Source organism: Hyperoodon ampullatus, assembly GCF_949752795.1.
Source record: "Hyperoodon ampullatus genome assembly, chromosome: 1".
NCBI classification, from domain to species: Eukaryota; Metazoa; Chordata; class Mammalia; order Artiodactyla; family Ziphiidae; genus Hyperoodon; species Hyperoodon ampullatus.
Genome location: NC_136914.1, coordinates 10497758 through 10504942, shown reverse-complemented (window position 1 = coordinate 10504942; position 7185 = coordinate 10497758). Strand labels below are relative to the sequence as shown.

At 44.4% G+C, this 7185-nt stretch overlaps 1 pseudogene across 1 annotated transcript; it reads left to right on the top strand.

Annotated features, from left to right (window-relative positions):
- The first annotated feature begins 855 nt into the window (after positions 1-855).
- Positions 856-2879, top strand: LOC307057047 (centrosomal protein of 72 kDa-like; annotated as a pseudogene). Its single transcript has 4 exons — positions 856-1588; positions 1704-1872; positions 1954-2147; positions 2727-2879. The product of its transcript is annotated as a centrosomal protein of 72 kDa-like (transcript).
- The last annotated feature ends 4306 nt before the right edge of the window (positions 2880-7185 follow it).

The window sequence follows — 7185 nt, the reverse complement described above, 5'->3', positions numbered from 1 at the left end:
TAATTCCCCGTAAGATTTCTCAGAGAATAAATTTGTGGCTGCATATTTTGAATACACAGAGCCGTTAAGCCAATTTTGTGCATGGGCACTTATATGACCAAAGCGCAAGGCTTGTCAGACTAATTTTCAAAGCAAAGTTAACTATCACTACTAAACTCTACACAGCAATTTAAAAAAAAATCCCTTGGTAATTTAACGGCAATATTTTGAGGGGAAACTTTTACTTTTTATATTTTTTTCGTCACGCCACGTGGCTTGTGGGATCTTAGTTCCCCGACCAGGGACTGACCCCATGCCCTCAGCAGTGAAAGCGCAGAGTCCTAACCACTGGATCGCCAGGGAACTCCCTCTACACAGCAATTTTTGAAACCTGATACTTATCTATCCCAAAGGATAGATATCTAACTTCCTTCCATATAAATAATTGCCTCCCTTTCATCCCCAAACAAAATATACACTTAAAAACAAGGCAAGACAAAATAAAACCACAGAAGCCCTTCTGTTGTATTTCTGCTTAATTCACATTTTGTCCTAAATGTTCCTTACTGAATCCTTTTAGTCACCTCCACATATTTCTCTGAACTTACATGCATCAATCATTAGCTGTCAGTCTAAAGACACGGAACCAAACTAAAATATGAAACCAAAATGAAGTTAGAAGTAAAAATAATTAATCTAAATGATATTTCTTTGGCCCCAAGTATGATAAACTTGCTACATTTGTTTAGAAAACTGGTAATAAAAATCACTATTTAATAACAAACAGAGGCCCAGAACATCGCAATAAGTTAAAAAATATTTGCTAAGAGGCGCAGCAGCAGGCAGGTGCGCACCATTTGGTTTCGGTCATGATCTATTCCTGGAATTTACCAAGAAGAGATGACTCACCTAGGAAATTCTTTGATGAACTTAACAGGTCTCAAATCTCTAGATCTCTCACGAAACTCCTTGGTTAGTCTAGAGGGCATCCAGGATCTGACTCTCCGGAGAGCCTCAACCTCTGCTCCCAGCGCATCTCCTCCCCGGTGGAAGTTTCCGCCTCTGCTCCTTGACTTCCGGCTGAACCCCGCGGTGAAGAGCGAGTCTGACTCCCGCCTCTTCGTCGTGCGCATGCGCCCGGGGATAGGCTGCGCGGGAGCGAGGCGCGGGGCGGGGCTTGGTGCTGGACTACCGCCCTGTGAGCGGGGAGCGAGCAGTAAGCGTCCCGGCTGCATTTTGCTTCGATGAGGAATCAATGGCCTCAAAGCAGAGCTTCCCAGCCGTTTTCAGCGTCGAAAGACCGCGCCACTCCAGAGCCAAGTGCACTGCCCCCTCGGCCAAGAAGTGCTCGGTCATGGACGCGGATGACGAAGCGGTCCTGAACCTCATTGCCAAGTGCAAGCGGGACTTGAGCAACCCTCCTGGGAGCGCGAGCTCCAGCTGGAAGGAGCGAGAGGCCGGCTTCCAGAGCTCCCAAGAATCGCAGCCCCTGTCGAGTCCTCAGGCGGTACAGCACCAGTGTAGGGACTCCCGGTGGCAGGGCCCCGAGAAGAAGAGGAGCGGGCGTGCGTGTGGGGGGGCGTTTGTGCAGAGCCGGGGCTGCAGGACAGCGAGGTGGCGAGCGTCCCCCGCTCCCGCCCCCCCAGCACTTCGCCCCTCCCTCAGCCTCCACAGACCTTGAGGGCGCAGTCCCTTCTTTGGAGTCGAATTTGTCCACCCAAAAGGTGTTACATCCCTTGCCCGCTCCCAAAAAAGTACAGGAAGTGAAGGATGCCAGGCGGGAGGTTCCGGGCGCCTTCAGACCAGTAGTGTCTGAGCTGCCTGAAGGAGGGTCTGAGCAGGAGGAATGGTTCGGAGGGCTGGAGCGAGGCGCCCTGGCCCACGGTGGAGCTCGTTGGAGCCTGAGAGCAGAGGCCCCCACCCTGGTGTGAGCGAGGTGTGTCCCAACCTGCACCCGGCTGCGCTGCCCGCCAGTGAAGAAGGCCGCCCTGGAGGTGAGGTTCCTGGCAGCTCTCCGCGACCTGGTGGGCAGGTACTGGAGTGGCTGCCGGTCCCTGCACAGCGATGAAGTGTTCCTCGCCCAGGCAAGACACGTGTTGTCATCTGTTCAAGAATTTACAGCCAATCCAACGCCCAGGTTGCCAGTGGAGAAAACTGGACCCAGAGGGGTTAAAAGACCTATTTAAGGCCACATAGTAACTTAATGGCCAAGCAGGCTCTGGAAGCTGGTCTCCTAATTCCTAATTCAAAACGTTCTGGTTTATCAGAGTTTATCAAATCATTAGCTCCTTTTCTAGTCCTAACTGTCCAGTTTCCTCATCCCTCTCTTCCCATGGAGTTGTTATATCACTTAGGGCAAAGGGCAGCAAACTATAGGCCACCTGCCAAATCCAGCCCACACGTGTTTTGTAAATAAAGCTTTATTGGAACACAGCCAACCACCACCTCCCACCCACCCATCCCCAAATCTACAGCCACTCAGGACTGTTCAACAGTTGTGAATGAAGAAATTCGCTACCTGACTCTGGAAAAGAAGTCTTTGCACAGTCACCTTGCTGAGCTACAGCAGCAGTATGGCGTGATGATGAGTGAGGTGGTATAGGAACTCGCCGACACTGGGAAGAAGATGGATTGCCCAAGGCAGCATCTGGAAAGGCCTCTGGAGGACAGTGGGAGCTGGAAGTCTCTTCTGTTCAGCATGAAGAAAGAAGCGAGAAATGCCGACACTCCCGCTGCTGAACTTGCAGATCACTGGACTTCAGACAAGCGTGAAGAGCCTCTCTGGCAAGATGGTGGAACTAAAGCAGCCTCTGGAGCACCACAGGATCCGGGAGCTCGCCCAGCTGCTGCAGGAGAGCCACACGTCTGCAAGCCAGGCCTGGGCAGCGACTGATGGGTGACACCATGCCGCAGCCCCACAGACGCCCCCAGAGTTCCTGGTGAGTGTGGTTCTGAGTCAGAGCACCTGTGACATCAGCGCTACTTGTCCCATCACACTGACAAGGTGATGACCTCATCATTCCCTAACAGTAAGAAAACAGTGCAACAATAGATCGCATCTATATATACATTTATTTCCCTTTCCCCCAAAAAACTTAGTGCGAGCTAGTAGCGTATGATCCCTTTCAAGTTTGAGTTATGTGCGTTTCCTTTGTTGTTTGGCTTGGTTTGGGGAACAGAGAGAGAGTTAACAAAAGCATCTCCAAGTGCAGGGCGAGCACCTCCCGGGACTGCCTGGGGCCACCACTGGTGGCACTCTCCACATGCCTGTGGACAAAGGCCACACACCTGAGCCAGGGGATTTCAGAGCGTTCAGTAAATCAGTTCAGGAAAGCTATGCAGGGTCAGAGTTCTAAGGACATTCTAGCCTCGTGGTGACGTCACACTACAGCTGAGTTGTCAACCTGTGCCATATGGAACAAGTGACGATGATGTCCCCACCTGGGGGGGCGGAAAGGTTGGGGTGTGCCAGCTTGTGCAGGAACACCGCAGGGAGAAGAGAGACCACTGCGTCCTCCGGGCAGGGCCAGCACCAGCAGCCTTCCCTGTAAAGGACCAGGCGGTGACTGTTTCAGGTTTTGGGGCCATGGTGTCTGTCACCCATCTTCTCCCCACCACCAACGTAGCTGCAAAAGCAGCCACAGATGAGAAGGGCATGGTGGGACCATGTGCCATTACAACTTTGTTCATGACAGCCACTGACCGAGCAGGCCCAGGGCTTGGGTGTGTGAGCCTCTGTCCACTTGGCACTTCAGAGGGACACCTCCACATGCCCTGAGCTCTCAGCCACTGGACGGGGGCTTGGAGCAGCACAGACAGGAAGTGATGCTCTTCCTGACTGTAATTTTCTTCCACCTTTCAAACCTTAAGACTGAGGATATTCAAGATTTTGAAATACTTCAGTATAAATATAGATCTCTTCTTATAATACTTTAAACTTAAATAATTTGAACTTCAATTTTGGTGAACTGACCACTGCCTAGTTGCTTATCCTATAGCGTTAAATACTGATAGAATAAGTATCGTGCTGTGAAAAAAAATTGTTTAGAAACAGCTGGACATAGAAAAAATTTTAAACTGAAACTAGTAATTTAAATGACCATATTTAACATATAGAAACATTACTACAGATTTTGATAGCATTAAATAATCATATCTATTCCAGGACTATATGGAAATGTTAACATTTCTACAGCCAGACTGCAGTTAAAGGAAAACATAATTCTGAGATATATTTCCACACAAAAAATGTTTCTAATATTCAATTCAAAAAGAGGTGCCAACAACTAAGAAGGTGAATGTTTTCACCCTCCTGAACAGATATTGTTATATGAACATCCTATATTATCTACCTGAGAGACTAGCATGTCCAGAGTAAATGATTCATTTTACTTACAGTACATCAGGATTAAAATGTTTACACTGAACACCTGGAATATTTACTAAAATTAATCTTATTAAGGTAAAACTTAAAAAATTACTCTGGAACATTTTCATTTCTTACACTCAACAAACATTAAATTATCAAAGAAAAGATTCAGCTGACATCTTCAAAGATTTTAGCAGGTTTAACAAATTTCTATTCTGCCACATACTGATAGCAGTAGGCATATTTCTTGACATCATTCAATCTATTTTAAAAAGTTAATTGATTAGAGACATAATTTGTAAAGCAAGGTAACCAAATTACAGAGTTCTAACTAATATTGGCTTTGCAGAATTTCTTAAGAAGAGATACACAAGGCATACACAAAAGCATACGGCTCCTTATTGTTTACTCATCTTACTAATTTTACCTAAAACTCGGACTGATAATTAGCTAGCCTGCACTGTTATGTCAGTCAGCATTCATTCTGATTGATTGGAATTATGTGGTCCAAGTGATTAAATATCCCTGTCCCAAGTAAATAAACAACACATACCACTAGCTTGGTTTAGATGTGGTTTTGCCTAAACATTGAAAGTTCTTTCAAAACCTTTTTATTTCAAGTATTCTAGAATTTCTCAGTTACTTTAAAGATAAAGGTTATATTAACTTAAATAGTAATTTGTCAGACCATAATCCCACTCGTTCAATTTCAGAATATTATTTGGTGATTCTTACTAAGTAGCCCTTTTTTTTCGTATATACTGCAATTTTATTTCAATCGTACAAAGTTAGTGTGTAGGAAATTTAAATGAAACAGTAAGGTAAAAATAGCAGAGAACCAAAAAATCTAAAAAGGAAGTACACCTAAAGCATGAGAATTCAACATTCATTAGTATTTCATCTTCAGGGTTTTTTTGGTAATATTTATTTATTTATTTATTTGGCTGTGCCACGTCTTAGTTGCGGCATGCGGGATCTTTAGTTGCGACATGAGGGATCTAGTTCCCTGACCAGGGATCGAACCCGGGCCCCCCCAAGCATTGGGAGCTTGAAGTCTTAGCCACTGGACCACCAAGGAAGTCCCTCATCTTTAGTTTTGATTGACACTTGATGCTTGCAAATTTTGAAACAAACTTTAAGATCCCAGCAGCCCTTTTAAATGATCTGCCTGGTATGGGTTGATTTAAAACGTTTGGTAAAAAGCAATTGATTATCCATATTCTTCAAAGATCATAATGGACTATTGGCTTCCCTTTTGTTTGAATTTAATCATGTTTTCAGTCAATTAACTGTGAAGTGTCTTCAACTTAACAGAAATATAATTGGTTCAATTGTCAATTATGTTAGACTTAAAAAAAGCTAATTCCAAATATGAGCTCATATTGCAAGCTGTTTGTAACATGCTGTTTTCCTCCGAAATTTTTATTTTATTTATTTATTTAAATTTATTTATTTAATTTATTTATTTTTGGCTGTGTTGGCTCTTCGTTGCTGCGCGGGCTTTCTCTAGTTGCGGTGAACGGGGCTACTCTTTGTTGCAGTACGCGGGCTTCTCATTGCGGTGGCTTCTCTTGTTGCGGAGCACGGGCTCTAGGCTCATGAGCTTCAGTAGTTGTGGCACGTGGGCTCAGTAGTTGTGGCTTGCGGGCTCTAGAGCACAGGCTCAGTAGTTGTGGTGCACGGGCTTAGTTGCTCCACGGCATATGGGATCTTCCCGGACCAGGGCTCGAACCCGTCTCCCCTGCTTTGGCAGGTGGATTCTTATCCACTGTGCCACCAGGGAAGCCCCCAAATTTTTATTTTAAATAATAATTTACAGGATCTCAATATTGAAGAAACTTGCTTTGAAAAGCTGACCTAAAATAAATAGATGGCCAGTTATTTCTCCAGCAAAAATGGGTTTATTTGGGATCAGCAGAGAATTGTAATTTGGGGTCTGTGACCATGGTGAGTCACGTGCAAGTCCCAGCACAGTGAAGAATGGAGAACTCTTATCAAGGGGAAAGGAAGTTGGAAGGGCTGGAGTAAATAAAGAGTCCATGGGTTTTCATTGGTTGAGTTATTGCCAAGAAACAAGAGGAGTCTTTTTCCTGTTGGGCTCTGGTATCATTGCAAAGTATGAGAGTTCTCTCTTCTAGTCTCTAATTCAATTTAATTGAGGTTTCTGTTTATTCACTTTTTACAGAAATTATTTAAGATAGTAATGATCTTTGTAGTAACCAAAACATCTAGTCAAATGAGGCAGCAGTGGAAAGAGCCAAAAGACATGGGCCTGGTCTCATTTGCTAGCCAATGTAATTCTTTGGTTTTATTTAAGTATTATTATTAATATTAAGTATTTTGAAATATTCTGGGCCAGAAATGTAACTATTTCCATGGTAGGATTTTTATACTTATATTTATCTCACACGTGCTTTTCTCAGTAAGAAAGAGGAAAACTAGCGTCTCTGGAGCTTATGGTGTTTGAAACTTATTAACTCTATTGCCTCTGGCTATAGAGATCAAAAAGGAGTTTTGCAAGTTGAGTTTAGAAGAGCAGTCTGTCTTTCTGACCTGTAGTGTTGCCAGTAATTGTAAGCCAGGGGTTACACTTGGGAAATTAAGATATTTGATTCCTAAAAAAGAGTGTGATGTGTGCAGGGCCAACAGCAGGGCTTGGAGCTGTTTACATGCATGAGGGGTAACTTCGCAGGTGAGGAGTGATCAACAAATTAAATTCTGAGACATCCTACAGCCTCCCAAGATATATTTCTTTTTCTTTTTTGAGCCAATCCTCCTTGATAATGCCACTCTAATATCCCTATCTCCATAACCTCTCACATCCCCTTTATATTACA